Source organism: Trachypithecus francoisi, unplaced genomic scaffold (assembly GCF_009764315.1).
Source record: "Trachypithecus francoisi isolate TF-2019V2 unplaced genomic scaffold, Tfra_2.0 Lachesis_group15, whole genome shotgun sequence".
NCBI lineage: Eukaryota > Metazoa > Chordata > Mammalia > Primates > Cercopithecidae > Trachypithecus > Trachypithecus francoisi.
The window spans coordinates 24,152,185-24,173,930 of NW_022681460.1; the positions used below are offsets into that span (position 1 = coordinate 24,152,185).

General features: G+C 35.4%; 1 protein-coding gene across 2 annotated transcripts in view; it reads left to right on the plus strand.

Annotated features, from left to right (window-relative positions):
* Window positions 1-21,746, plus strand: part of NKAIN2 (sodium/potassium transporting ATPase interacting 2) — a 1,059,207-nt gene that overhangs the window by 666,314 nt on the left and 371,147 nt on the right. The gene's annotated exons all lie outside the window — the stretch shown is intronic.

Consider the following 21,746-nt stretch of genomic DNA (forward strand, 5'->3'; position numbering starts at 1 on the left):
TAAATGCTCATCTCCAGATGAATCTTTAGCTTGCAAAGCTAAATATAAATTTCCTTACAACTGAAGAGAAAATATGCATATTCAAATGGGAGAAAACAAAGATATTTTCCAATATTAACTGCATAGTCAGTCTTGTTTTCATCCTTTTGTGTTTATCCCCATTATCACATTTCTCAAAATATGACATTTAGTTTTTATGATCCATTGAACCATTTGGAAGACTACCAAATATTAACTGAATAAATTCATGACTTAATTGTTTTTCTGTTTCATCTTCTGTTCAATGGAAAACCTTAGAATGTATGTGTACATGTATCTATATTTATGTATGTCTTCTGTTAGCAATTTACCATTCTTAAAATTTTGCTTATTTTAATCTGAAAACTCCCCTCTTGTATGTACATGTATGATAATTTTTGATATTCAGGTATTTATAATTAAAAGTATTATTGTGAACATTAATAATCCAAATCAACACTGCCATAATTTTTTTTATCAATAATGTAAGCCTACAGTTATAATTTTAGCTCTCAAGTTTGTACAGATGGTGATTTTAGTATCAAAAATATATCTTTAACAATAGAAATTGAAAGAAAAGATACTTCCATTTAATAGACTCTGCATATCCTGATAAGAATATTAATTGATTCTGAGATTGGACAAGCATTTAAACACAATGAAAATATTAAGTTATAAATTAAATCCTCATACTTGATTTTTTTTACCAAGCATAATTTTAATTTAATTTTGACCCAAATAGCTACATTTCCACTCAAGGAATAGCACTATTTGCTTACCTCTATAGAGTTTAAAAAAGTAAACATATATAACCCAAATTGCTTAAGCTACCTAGGAAGATAATGTAAAAGTCAGTAATAATGCATAAGGACTACTTAACCCAGCTATGCAGTAATGCAAAAAATGTGACTAAAACATGCATCAATGAAACCAGAAATAGAAAGAATCAGTTAAAATAATGGAACCTTTTAGCCCAAGCACACTATCTGTAAAGTAATTTTATCTTGATTATTCTAGGTCCCTCCACATGAAATCACTTATCTATATTCATTGAAAGAAACGCCAAGTGCATTATCTGAAGGGCCCAAGTGGATTCATATTTATTTTTCCATTTTAGTTTAGGCCCATTGATTTTTATTACTGGCAATGTTGTTTTAATAACATACCACAGCAGATTTTTAAAACACAACATTATGATGTAATGAATTTGATGTTTGCCTTTAAAAATCATTATTATATCCACAGGGTTGTTAAAAATATAAAATAAAATAAAAATTCTTAAGACAAACATATTTCTGAAGAAGAATTACTTATTTAGCTATATAAGCTAGATGACCGATGAATGGAATCTATACTTCTCTGATTTCAACGGAGTGGGAAGACCTGATCATATTGCTTGCATTACTTGGTTTCCCATTTTCAGATAGTTATTCGCAAGCTAGGGTGCTCATAAAAGAGGATGAGAGAGCAATTATGATTTATACATTACACCTCACAGAGGATAATCGAAGCCAATGAGTATGTGCAACTTGGAGATAATATCAGTGGAAAGAGCCTTAGAGAGATTTCTTCAAATATGTGAAAGGCTAACATGGAAAAGAATGAAGAGATTTCTTTCTTTATAGATGTCTCAAACCTATAATCACCAAATGGACTTAAATCAATATAATAAGGAATATTCTAACAGTGATATCCAACAGGAAGAGTGCTTCAAGGGAAGCGATGGGTTTCTTATACTGAATTTTCCTCTGTTGTGGATGTGATAAGGGCATTTCCTAGATGATCTCTTAAAATCTCTTCATACCTGGGGGCCAGGCATGGTGGCTTAAGCCTGTAATCCCAGAACCTTGGGAGGCCAAGGTGGGCAGATCACTTGAGTCCAGGAGTTTGAGACCAACTTGGGAGGCATGGCAAAACCTCATCTTCACAAAAAATATAAAAATTAGCCTGGTGCAGTGGTGTATGCCTATAGTCCCAGCCACTCAGGAGGCTGAGGCAGGAGGACCACTTGAGCCTGAGAGGCAGAGGTTGCAGTGAGCAAAGATCATGCCACCACACTCTAGCCTGGGTGACAGAGCAAGACATCATCTCAAAAAAAAAAAGATGTAATCCTTCCTTTTTTTAATATCTGAAATTATATTGAAATAAAAGGGGTATTGTGTACTGAATTTCCCCTTTTGCAAACCTCAGTTTGTTGACCAGAGCATTGGTCAACAAAGTCTAATGACCCCACCCCATGGCTATGTATGACAATCAATCCATTGGGATGGGGCAAGAACACATTGAAACTTCTGTTGGGGTTTATTTTATTGAGTTTTCTGTTTTTGTATATTTTGATGATCAATATAATATTAGTGCAGTTAATCATCATTATAATTTATAAATGAATGCTTAAACATTTTAAATGTCAAATGTAAATATGTAACCTTTTTACTGATAGGAGTATGAAATAAAAATAAACATTTGGGGACCACTTCAATTAAGTGAAAGCAGAGGAAAGTTAGTTTAGAATAAGTGCACTGGAATCTTTTATATCTATGCCAGAAAGAGACAACAACTAAAAGAAAACTTAACCTTGAGATATTTATGTTGGTCAAGTTCATGCCAATAAAGCTATGCTAGGATTAAAAACTGAAAATGTTTTGGAAGAACAGGCCTTGTTAGCCACATTAATGTTAATAATTTCATACACTGGCACAAAATTAATTGTGTATGTAAATTGCGATGCAGTAATAATGGCATCATAGGTGAAGCACTAGTCTCTCACATCCAGGGTCATGGTACATCTAACCCAAGGTTTTAACCACAGTTAGTTTAGTGGTTTAGGGTTATTACCCGCTAAGCAGTAGTTCTTCATTAGAATGAATATAAAGCACATAATTTATCACAATTAGGCTTAATTGGCTATCTTAGTCTCTGTTCAGTAGACGCCAAGAACAGAGACAGCATGGACAAAAATTCTCATCTCAATACCCAGAAAGGACAGTTTTAGGTCATTTCTTGCCAAGTTCTGTGATGGATGTGGTCTAACTTCACTTTAAAGTACTCAAACAGAGGGCATTCATAGCTAACAACACCATATTTTATTTTACCTTCCTAGAGTCATTTATTTATCTTTATTTTCTTACCCCAGCTTCTTCCTTTTTTCTCATTCTTTTCCGGTGCCATTTTTTTGCCTTCTCCCACATTCTCCCCCTCATACATGCATATAAACACACATGCACACACACACACACACACACACACACACATACACACACACACAGTTCTGAAGTCAATCAGGAGGCTCCAATCAAGCAATGAATATACAAGGAGGACTATAACAGAATGATAAACAATTTGCATTAATAAATGCCATTCTTGCTTTTATATTGGATTCTGAAAGAATTTTTGTATGTAGAGGATAAAAAAAAGTGAGGAACCATTTTTACCTAAATGTTTCAAAACTATCCTTTCCAATATGCAACATTTTAAATTCAGAGACTATTAAAAGAGAGAAAAACAATCATTTTTACTTCATAGTATTGAGAGCTCTTGGCAGAGTTGTTAGAAGCACTGTAATCTATTGTGCAAACGATGCTGAAATTCTATATCATCTCTATGATCAACTAGTGTTTGTAGAGTACTTAGAATCAAGAGAAAACAAACAAATTAATAGACGAGAGGTATGGATTTGCCTCATCCACAGGGAAACATTTATTTTTAAGTCACAATGATTAATAGATCTAGACCCATCATAGAGTTAAAACAAGTGTTGATTTCTCCTTCAGGCTTGCCTAAGAAAAATTACGAACATGAGTTTATAAAAGGAAACATATTGGAAATAAACTGAGAAAAGAATGACAAAATAACTTTAAAGCCAGAAAATCCTGATTGAAGTTATTCGGTAAATATGTTATTCAGTAGCTATGACACAGATTGTTCCTAAATGTAAACCAGAAGAGTATAAGAGTATTTCATTGAAATACTTAGTTCTTTAATATGTTTTTTTTTTTTTTGCAGTTGCTGGTTTATGTGCTTTTGAATGTTCATGTATACATTAGACCAAACATACAACTAGATTATGTTGACTTCTGCCCTTAGTGAATAATATGATTGTATTTAAAGGTTATTTTCATTGACTTTTCATCATAAAAATTGAATTATTTTGATTCTTTCTGTTTTAGTCCACTCCTGCCATTTAATTTGGACATTAAATTATCTGAGTATAAATATGACAGTAACATAAATAAAATTGCAGAGGTAAAAGTAAATTGGCAAATGCAAGGTTTTTATTTTATTTTATTTTATTATTATACTTTAAGTTCTAGGGTACATGTGCATAATGTGCAGGTTTGTTACATATATATACTTGTGCCATGTTGGTGTGCTGCACCCATCAACTCGTCAGCACCCATCAACTCATCATTTACATCAGGTAAAACTCCCAATGCAATCCCTCCCCCCTCCCCACTCCCCATGATAGGCCCCGGTGTGTGATGTTCCCCTTCCTGAGTCCAAGTGATCTCATTGTTCAGTTCCCACCTATGAGTGAGAACATGCGGTGTTTGGTTTTCTGTTCTTGTGATAGTTTGCTGAGAATGATGGTTTCCAGCTGCATCTATGTCCCTACAAAGGACACGAACTCATCGTTTTTTATGGCTGCATAGTATTCCATAGTGTATATATGCCACATTTTCTTAATCCAGTCTGTCACTGATGGACATTTGGGTTGATTCCAAGTCTTTGCTATTGTGAATAGTGCCACAATAAACATACGTGTGCATGTGTCTTTATAGCAGCATGATTTATAATTCTTTGGGTATATACCCAGTAATGGGATGGCTGGGTCATAAGGTACTTCTAGTTCTAGATCCTTGAGGAATCGCCATACTGTTTTCCACAATGGTTGAACTAGTTTACAATCCCACCAACAGTGTAAAAGTGTTCCTATTTCTCCACATCCTCTCCAGCACCTGTTGTTTCCTGACTTTTTAATGACTGCCATTCTAACTGGTGTGAGATGGTATCTCATTGTGGTTTTGATTTGCATTTCTCTGATGGCCAGTGATGATGAGCATTTTTTTCATGTGTCTGTTGGCTGTATGAATGTCTTCTTTTGAGAAATGTCTGTTCATATCCTTTGCCCACTTTTTGATGAGGTTGTTTGTTTTTTTCTTGTAAATTTGTTTGAGTTCCTTGTAGGTTCTGGATATTAGTCCTTTGTCTGATGAGTAGATTGCAGAAATTTTCTCCCATTCTGTGGGTTGCCTGTTCACTCTGATGGTAGTTTCTTTTGCTGTGCAGAAGCTCTTTACTTTAATTAGATCCCATTTGTCAATTTTGGCTTTTGTTTCCATTGCTTTTGATGTTTTAGACATGAAGTCCTTGCCCATGCCTATGTCCTGAATGGTACTACCTAGATTTTCTTCTAGGGTTTTTATGGTATTAGGTCTAACATTTAATTCTCTAATCCGTCTTGAATTCATTTTCATATAAGGAGTAAGGAAAGGATCCAGTTTCAGCTTTCTACTTATGGCTAGCCAATTTTCCCAGCACCATTTATTAAATAGGGAATCCTTTCCCCATTTCTTGTTTCTCTCAGGTCTGTCAAAGATCAGATGGCTGTAGATGTGTGGTATTATTTCTGAGGACTCTGTTCTGTTCCATTGGTCTATATCTCTGTTTTGGTACCAGTACCATGCTGTTTTGGTTACTGTAGCCTTGTAGTATAGTTTGAAGTCAAGTAGCATGATGCCTCCAGCTTTATTCTTTTGACTTAAGATTGTCTTGGCAATGCGGGCTCTTTTTTGGTTCCATATGAACTTTAAAGCAGTTTTTTCCAATTCTCTGAAGAAACTCATTGGTAGCTTGATGGAGATGGCATTGAATCTATAAATGACGTTGAGCAGTACAGCCATTTTCACGATATTGATTCTTCCTATCCATGAGCATGGTATGTTCTTCCATTTGTTTGTGTCCTCTTTTATTTCACTGAGCAGTGGTTTGTAGTTCTCCTCCTTGGGGAGGTCCTTTACATCCCTTGTAAGTTGGATTCCTAGGTATTTTATTCTCTTTGAAGCAGTTGTGAATGGAAATTCATTCATGATTTGGCTCTCTGTTTGACTGTTACTGGTGTATAAGCTTGTGATTTTTGCACATTAATTTTGTATCCTGAGACTTTGCTGAAGTTGCTTATCAGCTTAAGGAGATTTTGGGCTGAGACCATGGGGTTTTCTAAATATACAATCATGTCATCTGCAAACAGGGACAATTTGACTTCTTCTTTTCCTAATTGAATACCCTTTATTTCTTTCTCTTGCCTGATTGCCCTAGCCAGAACTTCCAACACTATGTTGAATAGGTGTGGTGAGAGAGGGCATCCCTGTCTTGTGCCAATTTTCAAAGGGAATTTTTCCAGTTTTTGCCCATTCAGTATGATATTGGCTGTGGGTTTGTCATAAATAGCTCTTATTATTTTGAGATATGTTCCATCAATACCAAATTTATTGAGTGTTTTTAGCATGAAGGGCTGTTGAATTTTGTCAAAGGCCTTTTCTGCATCTATTGAGACAATCATGTGGTTTTTGTCTTTGGTTCTGTTTATATGCTGGGTTATATTTATTGATTTGCATATGTTGAACCAGCCTTGCATCCCAGGGATGAAGCCCACTTGATCATGGTAGATAAGCTTTTTGATGTGCTGCTGGATCCGGTTTGCCTGTATTTTATTGAGGATTTTTGCATCAATGTTCATCAGGGATATTAGTGTAAAATTCTCTTTTTTTGTTATGTCTCTGCCAGGCTTTGGTATCAGGATGACGTTGGCCTCATAAAATGAGTTAGGGAGGATTCCCTCTTTTTCTATTGATTGGAATAGTTTCAGAAGGAATGGTACCAGCTCCTCCTTGTACCTCTGGTAGAATTCAGCTGTGAATTCATCTGGTCCTGGACTTTTTTTGGTTGGTAGGCTATTAATTATTGCCTCAATTTCAGAGCCTACTATTGGTCTATTCAGGGATTCAGCTTCTTCCTGGTTTAGTCTTGGGAGAGTGTAAGTGTCCAGGAAATTATCCATTTCTTCTAGATTTTCTATATTATTTGCGTAGAGGTGTTTATAGTATTCTCTGATGATAGTTTGTATTTCTGTGGGGCCGGTGGTGATATCCCCTTTATCATTTTTTATTGCATCTATTTGATTCTTCTCTCTTTTCTTCTTTATTAGTCTTGCTAGCAGTCTATCAATTTTGTTGATCTTTTCAAAAAACCAACTCCTGGATTCATTGATTTTTTGGAGGGTTTTTTGTGTCTCTATCTCCTTCAGTTCTTCTCTGGTCTTAGTTATTTCTTGCCTTCTGCTAGCTTTTGAATGTGTTTGCTCTTGCTTCTCTAGTTCTTTTAATTGTGATGTTAGAGTGTCAATTTTAGATCTTTGCAGCTTTCTCTTGTGGGCATTTAGTGCTATAAATTTCCCTCTACACACTGCTTTAAATGTGTCTCAGAGATTCTGGTATGTTGTATCTTTGTTCTCATTGGTTTCAAAGAACATCTTTATTTCTGCCTTCATTTCATTATGTACCCAGTAGTCTTTCAGGAGCAGGTTATTCAGTTTCCATGTAGTTGAGTGGTTTTGATTGAGTTTCTTAATCCTGAGTTCTAGTTTGATTGCACTGTGGTCTAAGAGACAGTTTGTTATAATTTCCGTTCTTGTATATTTGCTGAGGAGTGCTTTACTTCCAATTATGTGGTCAATTTTGGAATAAGTGTGATGTGGTGCTGAGAAGAATGTATATTCTGTTGATTTGGGGTGGAGAGTTCTGTAAATGTCTATTAGGTCTGCTGGCTGCAGAGATGAGTTCAATTGCTGGATATCCTTGTTAACTTTCTGTCTCATTCATCTGTCTAATGTTGACAGTGGGGTGTTGAAGTCTCCCATTATTATTGTATGGGAGTCTAAGTCTCTTTGTAGGTCTCTAAGGACTTGCTTTATGAATCTGGGTGCTCCTGTATTGGGTGCATATATATTTAGGAGAGTTAGTTCTTCCTGTTGAATTGATCCCTTCACCATTATGTAATTGCCTTCTTTGTCTCTTTTGATCTTTGATGGTTTAAAGTCTGTTTTATCAGAGACTAGGATTGCAACCCCTGCTTTTTTTTGTTCTCCATTTGCTTGGTAGATCTTCCTCCATCCCTTTATTTTGAGCCTATGTATGTCTCTGCATGTGAGATGGGTCTCCTGAATACAGCAGACTGATGGTTCTTGACTCTTTATCCAGTTTGCCAGTCTTTGTCTTTTAATTGGAGCATTTAGTCCATTGACATTTAAGGTTAATATTGTTATGTGTGAACTTGATCCTGTCATTATGATATTATCTGGTTATTTTGCTCGTTAGATGATGCCGTTTCTTCCTAGCCTCGATGGTCTTTACATTTTGGAATGCTTTTGCAATGGCTGGTACCGGTTGTTCCTTTCCATGTTTAGGGCTTCCTTCAGGGTCTCTTGTAAGGCAGGCCTGGTGGTGACAAAATCTCTAAGCATTTGCTTATCTGTAAAGGATTTTATTTCTCCTTCACTTATGAAACTTAGTTTGGCTGGCTATGAAATTCTAGGTTTAAAATTCTTTTCTGTAAGAATGTTGAATATTGGCCCCCACTCTCTTCTGGCTTGTAGAGTTTCTGCAAGAGATCTGCTGTTAGCCTGATGGGCTTCCCTTTGTGGGTAACCCGACCTTTCTCTCTGGCTGCCCTTAAGATTTTTTCCTTCATTTCAACTTTGGTGAATCTGGCAATTATGTGTCTTGGAGTTGCTCTTCTGGAGGAGTATCTTTGTGGCGTTCTCTGTATTTCCTGAATTTGAATGTTGGCCTGCCCTACTAGGTTGGGGAAGTTCTCCTGGATGATATCCTGAAGAGTGTTTTCCAACTTGGTTCCATTTTCCCCCTCACTTTCAGGCACCCCAATCAGACGTAGATTTGGTCTTTTTACATAATCCCATACTTCTTGCAGGCTTTGTTCATTTCTTTTTCTTCTTTTTTCTTTAGGTTTCTCTTCTCGCTTCATTTCATTCATTTGATCCTCAATCACTGATACTCTTTATTCCAGTTGATCGAGTCAGTTACTGAAGCTTGTGCATTTGTCACGTATTTCTCGTGTCATGGTTTTCATCTCTGTCATTTTGTTTATGGCCTTTTCTGCATTAATTTTTCCAGTTATCAATTCTTCCACTCTTTTTTCAAGATTTTTAGTTTCTTTGCACTAGGTACATAATTCCTCCTTTAGCTCTGAGAAGTTTGATGGACTGAAGCCTTCTTCTCTCATCTCGTCAAAGTCATTCTCTGTCCAGCTTTGATCCGTTGCTGGTGATGAGCTGCGTTCCTTTGGAGGGGGAGATGCGCTCTTATTTTTTGAATTTCCAGCTTTTTTGCTCTGCTTTTTCCCCATCTTTGTGGTTTCATCTACCTCTGGTCTTTGATGATGGTGATGTACTGATGGGGTTTTGGTGTGGGTGTCCTTCCTGTTTGTTAGTTTTCCTTCTAAGAGTCAGGACCCTCAGCTGTAGGTCTGTTGGAGATTGCTTGAGGTCCACTGCAGACCCTGTTTGCCTGGGTGTCAGCAGCAGAGGCTGCAGAAGATAGAATACTGCTGAACAGCGAGTGTGTACCTGTCTGATTCTTGCTTTGGAAGCTTCCTCTCAGGGGTGTACTCCACCGTGTGAAGTGTGGGGTGTTGGTCTGTCCCTAGTGGGGCATGTCTCCCAGTTAGGCTACTCAGGGGTCAGGGACCCACTTGAGCAGGCAGTCTGTCTATTCTCAGATCTCAACCCCCATGTTGGGAGATCCACTGCTCTCTTCAAAGCTATCAGACAGATCCTTTGAGTCTGCAGAGGTTTCTGCTTTTGTTGTTATTGTTGTTGTTGTTGTTGTTTAGCTGTGCCCTGTCCCCAGAGGTGGAGTCTACAGAGACAGGCAGGCCTCTTTGAGCTGCTGTGAGCTCCACCCACTTCAAGCTTCCCAGCGGCTTTGTTTACCTACTTAAGTAAGCCTCAGCAATGGTGGGCGCCCCTCCCCCATCCTCGCTGCTGTCTTGCCGTTAGATTGCAGACTGCTGTGCTAGCAATGAGGGAGGCTCCGTGGGCGTGGGACCCTCCCGGCCAGGTGTGGGATATAATCTCCTGGTGTGCCCGTTTGCTAAGACCCTTGGTAAAGCGCAGTATTGGGGTGGGAGTTACCCGATTTCCCAGGTGTTGTGTGTCTCAGTTCCCCTGGCTAGGAAAAGGGATTCCCTTCCCCCTTGCGCTTCCCAGGTGAGGCGATGCCTCGCCCTGCTTCAGCTCTCGCTGGTTGGGCTGCAGCAGCTGACCAGCACCGATTGTCCGGCACTCCCTAGTGAGATGTACCCAGTACCTCAGTTGAAAATGCAGAAATCACCTGTGTTCTGTGTCGCTCGTGCTGGGAGCTGGAGACTGGAGTTGTTCCTATTTGGCCATCATGCTCTGCCCCTGGCATATGCAATGTTTTATGCAGAAAGTATTATTGGAACTACTAAATTTTCCTATAGTTGTGCTCTAAAATGTAAACATGCAAGAGTCTTAATTTAATTTCCATTATAAGTGATAATTGTTACATTGGTTGAGGTGAATGATAATGTGTAGTAAACAAAGGGCCCAGATTTCTTTAAAAGCTGAAAATCCACTGATGTGAGCAAAAATGAATGGTCTTCTGTTTTAAATCTGAAAGTCTTATGAATGGCCATAAATTTATCTTTTAGGTAACAATCAGTGTAGTGAGTATCTTATTTTCTGAAAATGTGCTTGGAAATTTATAGAATTATTGTTATTGAGTTGTTCTTCTAGGATTTGTGAGCCCATGAGTGGAAGGAGGATTGTGTCTTGTCAGGAATTGAAATATATATGAAGAAAACTGAGCATTTTATTGACATTTAGTTTCTTTCAGGACTACTTAACAGGACTGATTTTCCTTAGCATTGAAAACAAATGGTGTTCTCTTTAGTTATTGGATACTCCATTTAAGATTCTCTATAAAGATAAGCACTCAGCTTTGAAGATGCAAAATCTGAAAGGAGCAACTCGTAAGTTATCAGAAGAAAAGAATGAAACATAGAATTGTGTCTGTTTATTTATCAGTCCATCTACCTGAAATTATTTAGATTATATAAGAAAATCAAATATGCATGATAATCTTGGCACTATCATGTATGTTGAAATAAGGTTTATAACGCTTTGAACTTTACCCTTTGGGGTTACTCATCGGTGTTCTGAAACATGTGCATAAAATATTCAGGTTAAAAATCATTGCGAAAAAAGAATATTTAATTTTTAATGAGTATGCATGTCCTTATTTTCTAGAAATAGTCACTATAAAGATGTTGATATGCATGCAAAAGCTTGACCATCAAAATGAGCTGCCCAGCACTCACATATGGGTACGAGCCCTTGTCAGTTATTATAGAGGATCTGAGATAAAACTCCTGAAACAAAGGTACTACCAGCTGAAGTGTAGACAAATTTGGGAACTACAAGTAGGGTTGTTGTAGTTTTTGAAATGACACTGAGCTCTTAGAGAAAATGAATAAGTGGAAAATGAGTAGTTTATACTTCACAGAAGCCCTGGCAATTATAAACAGTATGAATGCACAAAACACGTTAGTGGAAAATGACCATGATGACATTAAAGAAAATCCCCAGAGTTCCTTTTTAGTCTTTTTGGTTTTATTCTTTTTATAAATTATTAATATTTTTATTAATTATAAAAGTAATTTTTGCTATAAGAAAAATAATGAATAAGAGAAAAGGTAACATTTCCCCTAGTTACATTCTAATCCCAATCCTCAGAATAATGTTGACAAGTTGATATTCTTTAGACACTTCCATGTGCCTAGTTAAATATATGCATAAATCTATAAATGTAATATAAATATATACAGAAACATATATGCACATATATATATAATGTAACAGGTGTCCCTTCAGCCTGATTGGTCCCATGGCTAGTAGACTTCTGAGATTTCCTTCTCTGCGAATAAAATGGAAACCCCATTTCCTACAAGGAAGTATGTAGTGACTTCCCACAGGAGTCACTGTTTTTTTAAGTGAAGTGCAGCATGACAAGGGACAGGGATAGGGATGGTGTAACAGTCCGTGATTATTGGAAGTGACTTTTTTTTTTTTCTTCCAGGTATACCTATACTCGTACACACATCACACCCAGACCTATACACATACATTTTTAAAAATACCCCTAAATAATAGTGCATGTCTGTTTCTGCTTCTTGCTTATTTCCCTCAATACATTTTGGACAGTTCTAATGTCAATACATACGAAGCTTTTTATTTCTCTCACAGACTAGTGGAAAGTATTCCATTGCTGTAATGTACCAAAATGTATTTTCACTTTCCCCTTTTGATGATATCATGCCATTATTCCACAATAAAAAAAAATACATACCTAACTATACATCTATCTGTGTAAATATATAATTTAGGCCTTTACCCATTCATTCGTATATATCTGCAGAATAAATTCCTAATGTGGGATTTGACTGAAGTATACACAACTTAAATATTTTGAGGTATGAAGACCACCATTCCTTTGTTCATTTGCCAGTGCTGGAGTTTATCATTCCTTTAATTTGCTTGATCTAATAACGTGGAATATGTTATAGTTTCACTTCAGAATTCACAGTGAATATATCAGAAATGGTTACTGGCCATTTCTCTCCTTAAATATAGTTTTGCCCATTTCTTATATAGATTGTTTTATTGACTTATAAAACTATTTTATATTTTATTAATATGAGATCTTTGATTCCATGAATATTTTCTTTTAGAATGCCATTTGTCTTTTTAATGTGATTATGATATCTTTCGTCCACATGAGATGTATTGTGTTATTTTTACTAAAACTTGTGGTATGTTACACATTATATTGAGAAATGCCCTCTCTATTTAAATATTATTTTTAAAATGTCTCCTGTATTTTCATAATTCTTTCATAGTTTGTTTGCTAATTCTTGGGCCCTTAATTGTTCTCATTTATTGTGGCCATGGTGTAAGATGGGACTTTCCTTGGGTTAATATATTTAAAGCATTTAGAAAAGTACTTGGGACATTAGAAACTCTTTGTGAATTTACTTTAATTTTTATTTACCTTCTGAATCAGGGTAAGTTGCAACTCCTTGCAGCTGCTCTGTCTGTACTGCCTTCACAGGAGGTAGGACTACATACTGGTTGAACAATGAATGAAAATAAGCACCTAGATTCTAGAACTTTTTATCCAGTGACTAATTTGTAACCCCAGTAACGTAATCTGGTTGTCTAGGCCTCAGTTTCCTTCCTGAGAAGCTGAGAATCAATCCCCTTGTCATTTCTCAAATTGTTCTCTCACAAGCACTGGTTCTAGAGGGTATTTATTTACTTGAAGAAAATGGAAGAAAGCATTAGAGAAATGCTGAAAGCTAAAGTAGTGGTGTGTGTGTGTGAGAGAGAGTTGTGTTTTGCTTTCAGTGTAAGCCTTCCCAAAGTCATGAAGATTACAATCTGTGTTACGAATCTGTGTGTGTCATACAATATTCTCTAAACTTCTCTAACCACATATCCTTTTTTCCCTCAGAACTTCTCATAAAAATTAATATCTTAGGGACTATATTTTTTTGTGAACAGCAGAGTTAGATGATCTGTAAGTCCCTTTTCTTCTCTAATGTTCTAGAAACCTCGTATGTTCTGAGGCTAAGCCATACTGATAAGCAGATCTTGATTTCTCAAGTCACTCCACAGGACACACAGTATTAACACCCATTTACAGCAATGACACTGTTTCTCATGGTGGCCCCACATGCTCATGTATTCATTCATAGAGTTATTACTTCCATTGCCAGGTGCCAAGGTGCTGAGGACTCAGAGATACATAAAACCTGTTGGCTTCCCTTAGAGTTCTTAGTACCTCTGTAGTGTGTTGGGAGCACTATTTATTTCTTAGTTTTAGAGGCATATCTACTTTATAGAATCAACTACTCAGTAACCTGTGTTTATGAAAGGTGCATGATATTTTAATATTGCAAGATGCTAAAAGATTGCTTTTTACTTTTTAGGTAATGACTATCTTCACAGTGTAAGAAATACTTATGTTTTGAAACCTGATGGCCTCTAAACTGAGACATAAGTTGTTTCACTGTCAAATTTGTTTAAAATAATTGTATTTTCATAGCTCTTTATTTAGTATAGCTTATGCAAATTTATTATGCACATTTTTATGAATGCTTATTGAAAAAGTAAAGCATGTGATTTATTGAAATATTACAGTTATTAAAAAAGCAAATAAGCCATATGATCAAGGAACCGCTCTATAGATCTAATTTGTGACTTAATTATTTTAAGGTAAAATATAAAATACTCAAAGCAAATCTAAATAAATTTGTGCAGCAGGTTTAGCATTCCTTTTGTGGTTATTGTTGAAACTCTAGCAGGGTAATTAACAGATTGAAAACTATACTATTGTTTTGTACATTTGCAAAAGAAATTGAAACAGTGTATTAGATGGAAGTAGTAGCTGTACGCTACAGCTCTCTCTCTCTCTCTCTCTCTCTCTCTCTCTCTCTCTCTCTCTCTCTCTCTGCTGTTGGATCTGTATATCATTAACTGGAAATAAAATGACCTATTGAGGGAATACCATTTCCTCTGGATTCATATGTGTACCATACTTATTATTATTAATCAGTCTTAAATTGTGCTTCCATTTAAAATAACCTACTCTGCAAGAAGAAAAATGAAAAACACATAGAAAAAAATAAAATTGAAAATTCTATGTTGTCAGGTAACATGAGCAGAATTAAAGGACTGTATTATTTTGAGATGATCTTCTAATACTATATCTAGACATCTCAATATCTCCTGCAAAACTGGAGATTTGCCTGAGACCTGATCATCTAACCCTGAAAGCCAAGGACCAGAAACAAATATGTAAACTTGACCTTTCCCACTTTTGAATTCTCACTATAGTTGTGAATGAGTAAATACAGAAAACAGGACAGAGAATCTGCTTCCTGCCATGTTTGCCACTATTGTAGGAACTGAGAGAGTTTCTTCCACAGGTCCTTGTGACCCTGACTCTAACATCTGGGTCAACCCACCAGACAAATGCTCTCTACTATTTAATGATCTCTAGTGAATGTTGATTGGCTTTCTAGTTTTTGATCACCAAAGGCAAATAATGTGAGTACACTAGAATTCCCTTACTAAAATATTTTAGAAAATTTGTTCTGAACATTACCACTTTCTGGCCCCCTGAAGCAAAGAGAGGAGGAGTCCCCAAAGACAAATAAAATAATAAATCAATTTAGACCCTGGCTTATAAAGTCCTCTGTTGGCAATTTCAATGGTCTGAACAAAGTCCACAGAATAAGCCTGTTCCTGGCTGTATGGCTTACATATGTCCTCGAAAAGAGCAATTTGCTGATGCACTGTAACATGAATTACCTTAGCACATTTACATTAAAATGTGACATGATATCAAAAGATTATAAGATTGCATATCTTCGGCATACTACCTGGAAAAAAATTGTGGATAAGTGTCATGTTAAAATCTTGTTCTGTTGTGAATATAAGCTCAGTATAATCACAAATGACAGCTGAAAGAGGATAGAAAAACCATCTTGACACCTAAGTGATGATATTGTTATCTGTATTCTGAATAATTTTACTTATAACAGGTATTGCTCTGTAAGTTTGTCTTATGATCCATGTTTTCATTCTGATGAGAGAATGTTAGAGTTGAATATCACATCCCTTAACACTAATTTTCCCTAATGTTAATATTGCTTCATCAGCTTTCTTTCTGTTGGTATAATATAACTATAGTCATCTCTTTACTGTAAAATTAATTCCCCATGCCATTTTGCTAAGGTGTGTCTTCTATAAATCTTGTTTAGGTGTTTTTTTTTTTTATTAGTATTTTGAAAAATCTTCATCTTTCAAAAAGCAAATATCATGTTTCTATTTGTTATCATTACCGATATAAGTGACCATTTATGTTATGCAGATGTGTATGTGTTTATACACTCCTTATTTTCTCTTGTCCTGTCCTACTTTATATTGGAATCATGTTTCTTAATTTTAATCTTTACTGTTTCAGTGGTTTGAAAACTATACATTCTATTTGTAGTCTTTCTAGGTTTACCCTTAATGTGTTCACTTAATTTACAGAACTATAGTAGATCAAAATCACTAAGTTACTAAATATATTATTGGAAATGTAGAGTTCTTTAGCCTTCAGGTTAGCCTTTAGCTTTTCTCTTTTTCACTCCCTGTCTTTGCCTCTCAGCTTTCAGATACCATCCTTATGTTACTATTTAGTTTTCTAGTTCTACTTTAAAATATTTTCCTATATTTGTCCTTTCCTTTAACAATGTTCATTTATTTACATTAATCTATAAATTGAATGAGTAGGTGGTCACAACTGCTGCATATGTGTTAGCCCTTCATTTTTATTTGGTTTTCTTCTCACTTAAGCACATCCTTTAAAAGTTTCTTAAGTGTGGGTCTGTAAATGGTAACGTATCTTTGTCTTTGAAAATGTCTTTAGCTGGCCCTCATTCTTTTTAATGCTAGTTATGCAGGGTATGGAATTCAGGATTGGTAGGTTAAAAATTCTTTTCCTTTGGAACTTTTAAGGTATTATTTCATTGTATTTACCTCTATTATTGCTGATGACAAACCTGCTGTCAATCTGTTCATCATTCCTTTACAGATTATATACTTTATTTCTTTTCTATGCCTTTTAAAGATTTTTCTTTTAAAATTTTTCTAAAATTTCACCATGGTTTCTCTAAAAGTGATTTATTAACTGCTTTAAATTTGGCTTACTACTTCAACTTGAAGACTCATGTCTTTCTTCAGCTCTGGAAAATTATTAATCATTTTCTTTGTGATTACTGCTTCCCTTTAATTCTATCTATCCATACCCTCTGGAATATTTTATTAAATGTATATTGAATTGATTTTTATAGTTTTGTTTAATTTAACCACACTTATTTTGCCCCCTTTTAATTTTCTGCATTCTGGGTGGTTATCATGAATTGGAAGTTTCTGGAACTTTTCTTTCTCAGTAATATATTTTTTAAGTTCGTTAAAGTTATATTTTATTTAATATATAGGTACTGGTAACAGAAGAGAGGCCATTTATGTTAGTTCAGTCTGCCGTTAGGTTTAGTTGAATTCTGTATACAAAGTTTTGATGCAAAATATGTCTTTATACTATTCTGAGACAACATCTAAAGCTTCTCAGGAATAGCAAAACTCTTTCAATTCCTTGGTCAAAAAAGATCAACCCGACAAAAGTGCTGGAAGTATAAAATGACCCTACAAAATTTACAGGGCACATGTACTATTTTCTCTTTAGTGTAGCTTAATTGTGACTGTGTGTGTGTGTGTGTGTGTGTGTGTGTGTGTGTAGATGCATGTGCACAGAAAGACAGATTTCTTTCCAAACTTTAATTAATTGAAGAGATGTAAATTATGCAACCCATTTATTTACTTTTCTCCTATACACATTTTGCTTTTCTACCAACTTTAGTTTTCAATGCTGTTAATATTAGACTATTTTCTTAATCTGTGTTGCTTTTATAATCTCCTTAATTACTTTTAGAAAATTTTTCTTTTTCACTCCCTGTCTTTGCCTCTGTATTCAATTTATTTTTTAAAAGTTTCCTAAATTTTGGCTTTTTGTACTTGTAACAAATTATATATACATATTAAAATTGTCATCATAGTACTTGAATAATAAAAGGCAATGCTATTGTCATCAAAACCATTGAGAATGCCTTTAAATTTTGTTTTGAATATCAACAATAGTTAATTGACTAATGCACTGATTGAAGGAGAGCCTATTTTCACTAAAATATTTTACCAGTAGTGGGAGAATTAGAACTGCCACATGGCATCTAAGGTTTTATAGATAACTCCTTGTTAACCTCAATCATTTGACTTTAGACTTTTGTGAATTCCTTTTTCCGTATTTCTTTTTTCACTTTGTTTTGTTTAGTTGCTGGTTTGAGGTTAATAATAAAAAAAAAAAAGAAAAGAAGAATACTGGTCAAAACCAAAAGGAATTATGTGTATCTTCTGTGTAATTAAAACTTGATGATATCTCAATATTTACATGTAGCAATATTAAATTCTAGCACTACCACATAATATTTCAGCTACATTGTAATGTTCAAGGGTCTTAACAATACATTCATTTTGGAATAAATCTGTCATCTACAGTCTTAGCTCCCTAACGGGATACAGCTTCTAAAAGCATTACTTACAAAGTTTGGAACATAATAAGGAATTGAGAGAATTGTTAAAGGGAAGAGAAGGAAGGAGAGTATACACAATGAAAAATAATATACTGTTTGAAGAAAATAAAAGCACCATAATCTAACAAAATTCTCAGTCTTTTTAGTCATTTGAACTTATCTTTAGAGAGCAGTCTTACTTTGTTGTTAATTTGTTTGAGTTTTTAAGCCAGACTTACTAATTTAAATATTAGTACAAAAAATATTGTAACAGCCTATGCATATTTGAGAATATAAACCTCTCATCCTTTTTTCAAGTACAAACCTCTCCTACCTGACAAAATGCATCACATTCTTCATACAAAGTTCCTCATTTTAATTCTTGTTCACAGCTTTGTCAACATAGCTTTCAGCATTGCTAAATCTACAAATAGTTACAGATATACAATAGGTAATGCCATTTTTATATATCTCAGGTTGCCTGACCCCAGTAATCTAGAATGAAGATTTCGAAAACAAGCATACTGACAGTTCAATATTTTAATTTTATTTTTAGGTCAAATTAAAAAAATTTTTTTTTGACTTTGTAATACTATATGCTTATTCAGGACTCTAGAGAAAAGAACTCCATTCACAAAACGATTCCTATGACGTTTTTATATTTACTTCGATATATATCACTGAGTACCACATCAGAGAAAATAAAGAATGTGAATTCTGTATTATGACTTGCAGGGATCACAAAATACTCTGACACATGATTGAAATCTGCCTAATAGCAGTAAAGTGAATCTTAGGAAGAAAATCTTAAGCATTTATTCCACAATTCTGTAAAACAGCTTCACACTGAACCTCTGAGCCTGAAATGTGAGAAAATAAAGTGATTGAAGCCTGTCAGCAAAGAAAATCAGCCAGCAGAGTGATGATTCCCTAGACAAGAAAATTGAAACAAGTATCTCTACTGCATTAAATCTGAATCAGTTACCATTCAAAAGGAAGAAATTTTTAGATAAAGCTGACATTTACATGAATTAAAAAACTAAGTGTGTGTGTGTGTTAGTTCCGTTTATTTACCTAACAACCTAAGTTTAAAGAATACTTCATAATTGAGTAACATAAAATAGCCCGATGAAGTATAATAAAATAGAATGTTTAATTATTGCCACTACTACTTTAAAATGTTTGCACTCTATTTCAACCAATTATGTGCATATACATATGCACGTTTTACTGTAGCAAGTGAAGTCCTGGTTGCCTTTGGGTCCTCTAATGCTTCCAAGATAAATTCTCAACCTCTTAGCCTGCCAATAAAAGTCTTCTACCATCTGCCTGTATTGTATCACTCCCATGTTATCTCCTATTTATTCCCTACAACATAACACCTGTTCCAGCCACTGTTGTTTTCATCCCATCCCTCAAGTGTTCTGCAACCTTCTACTGCATGTGCCTGTGCATCACCCTATCTCATTATCTTTGTCAATGTCTTCTTCCCTCCTCCCTTCCAATTACTTAAAGAGGTAAGTCTGTGCTATCCCATGGTACCTTTCTTAACTTATTCTGCCTCAAATTAACACTTACCCATGAACCCTCATAGCATTTAACTATGAAATTATACATGTGCCTCTACAGGGCTATTACTAAATGTATTATTTAAAGATTGCTTTGTGTTTTTATTGCATTTTAAGATGTTATTGCTTTTCCAAGTTGTTTAAACATTGTAGTCATTTTTATTGTACTTGACTTTTTATTGGTTTCAATCCAAAACATGATCTTTAGAAATGTCTAAAACATCTATGTAGCTATTTGTAACCTCTACAGATAGTAAGGTTGGTGCAGGAAATCATTTGAATGGCACTTTTTGTTTTGTTTTGTTATGTTTTGTGACAGAGTTTTACTTTGTCACCCAGGCTGGAATGCAGTGGCATGATCTCGGCTCACTGCAACCTCCGTCTCCTGGGTTCAAGTGATTCTATTCTCACGCCTCAGCTTCCTGAGTAGCTGGAATTACAGGCCTGTGCCACCATGCCAGGATATGTTTTGTATTTTTAGTAGAGATGGAGTTTTGTCATGTTGGCCAGCGTGGTCTTGAACTCGTGACCTCAAGTAATCTGCCTGCCTCAGTCTCCCAAAATGCTGGGATTACATGTGTGAGCCTGGCCTGAATGGCATTTTTAATTTAATAATTTCAAAGTCCTTAATGACGTTAGATATAATCTCCCATTCTTTATTACATGTCTGAGATTGTGTTAAGAAGTCATTACTGCCATTCTTTTACTTTCATGGTAAACATAGCCATGAATGATAGGCTTTTTTTTTTTTTTCTTCCAGCCTAAATTGTTATTCAGTGAAGTTGAGAGTACAACTGATGGACTTTGATTCATTACATCTTCTTTTCTCCCACTAAGGCATATTTATTTCCAAATTTGCTTAATGTCCATGGTATACATTCCATCTTAATTAGATTATCATTAATTACCTAATGAGAAGAGTTTGTATGTTGTAAAAAAGCACTTACCATTAAGAAATTCCTTTGACAGGCTTGTCAAAGATCTGATGGTTGTAGGTGTGTGGCATAATTTCTGAGGCCTCTGTTGTGTCCCATTGGTCTCTGTATCTGTTTTGGTACCAGTACCATGCTGTTTTGTTTACTGTAGCCTTGTAGTATAGTTCGAAGTCAGGTTGTGTGATGCCTCCAGCTTTGTTCTTTTTGCTTAGGATTGTCTTGGCTATACGTGCTCTTTTTGGTTCCATATGAAACTTAAATTAGTTTTTTTCTAATTCTGTGAAGAAAGTCAATGGTAGCTTCATGGGGATAGCATTGAATCTATAAATTACTTTGGACAGTATGACCATTTTCATGATATTAATTCTTCCTATTCATGAGCATGGAATGTTTTTCCTTTCGGTTATGTCCTCTCTTATTTTCTTGAGCAGTAGTTTGTAGTTCTCCTTGATGAGGTACTTCACATCCCTTGTAAGCAGAAATACCATTTGACCCAGGAATCCCATTACTGGGTATATACCCAAAGGATTATAAATCATTCTACTATAAAGACACATGCATACGTATGTTTATTACAGCACGGTTCACAATAGCAAAGACTTGGAACCAACCCAAATGCCGATCAATGATAGACTGGATAAAGACAATGTGGCACATATACACCATGGAATACTATGCAGCCATAGTATTTCCCTGCAAAGGACATGATATGTCCCTTTGCAGGTACATGGATGAAGCTGGAAACCATCATTCTCAGCAAACTAACACAGGAACAGAAAACCAAACGCTGCATGTTCTCACTCATAAGTGGGAGTTGAACAATGAGAACACATGGACAAGGGAGGGAAGCATCACACACTGGGGCCTGTCAGGGGATGGGGGCTAGAGGAGGGATAGCATTAGGAGAAATACATAATGTAGATGACAGGTTGATGGGTGCAGCAAACCACCATGG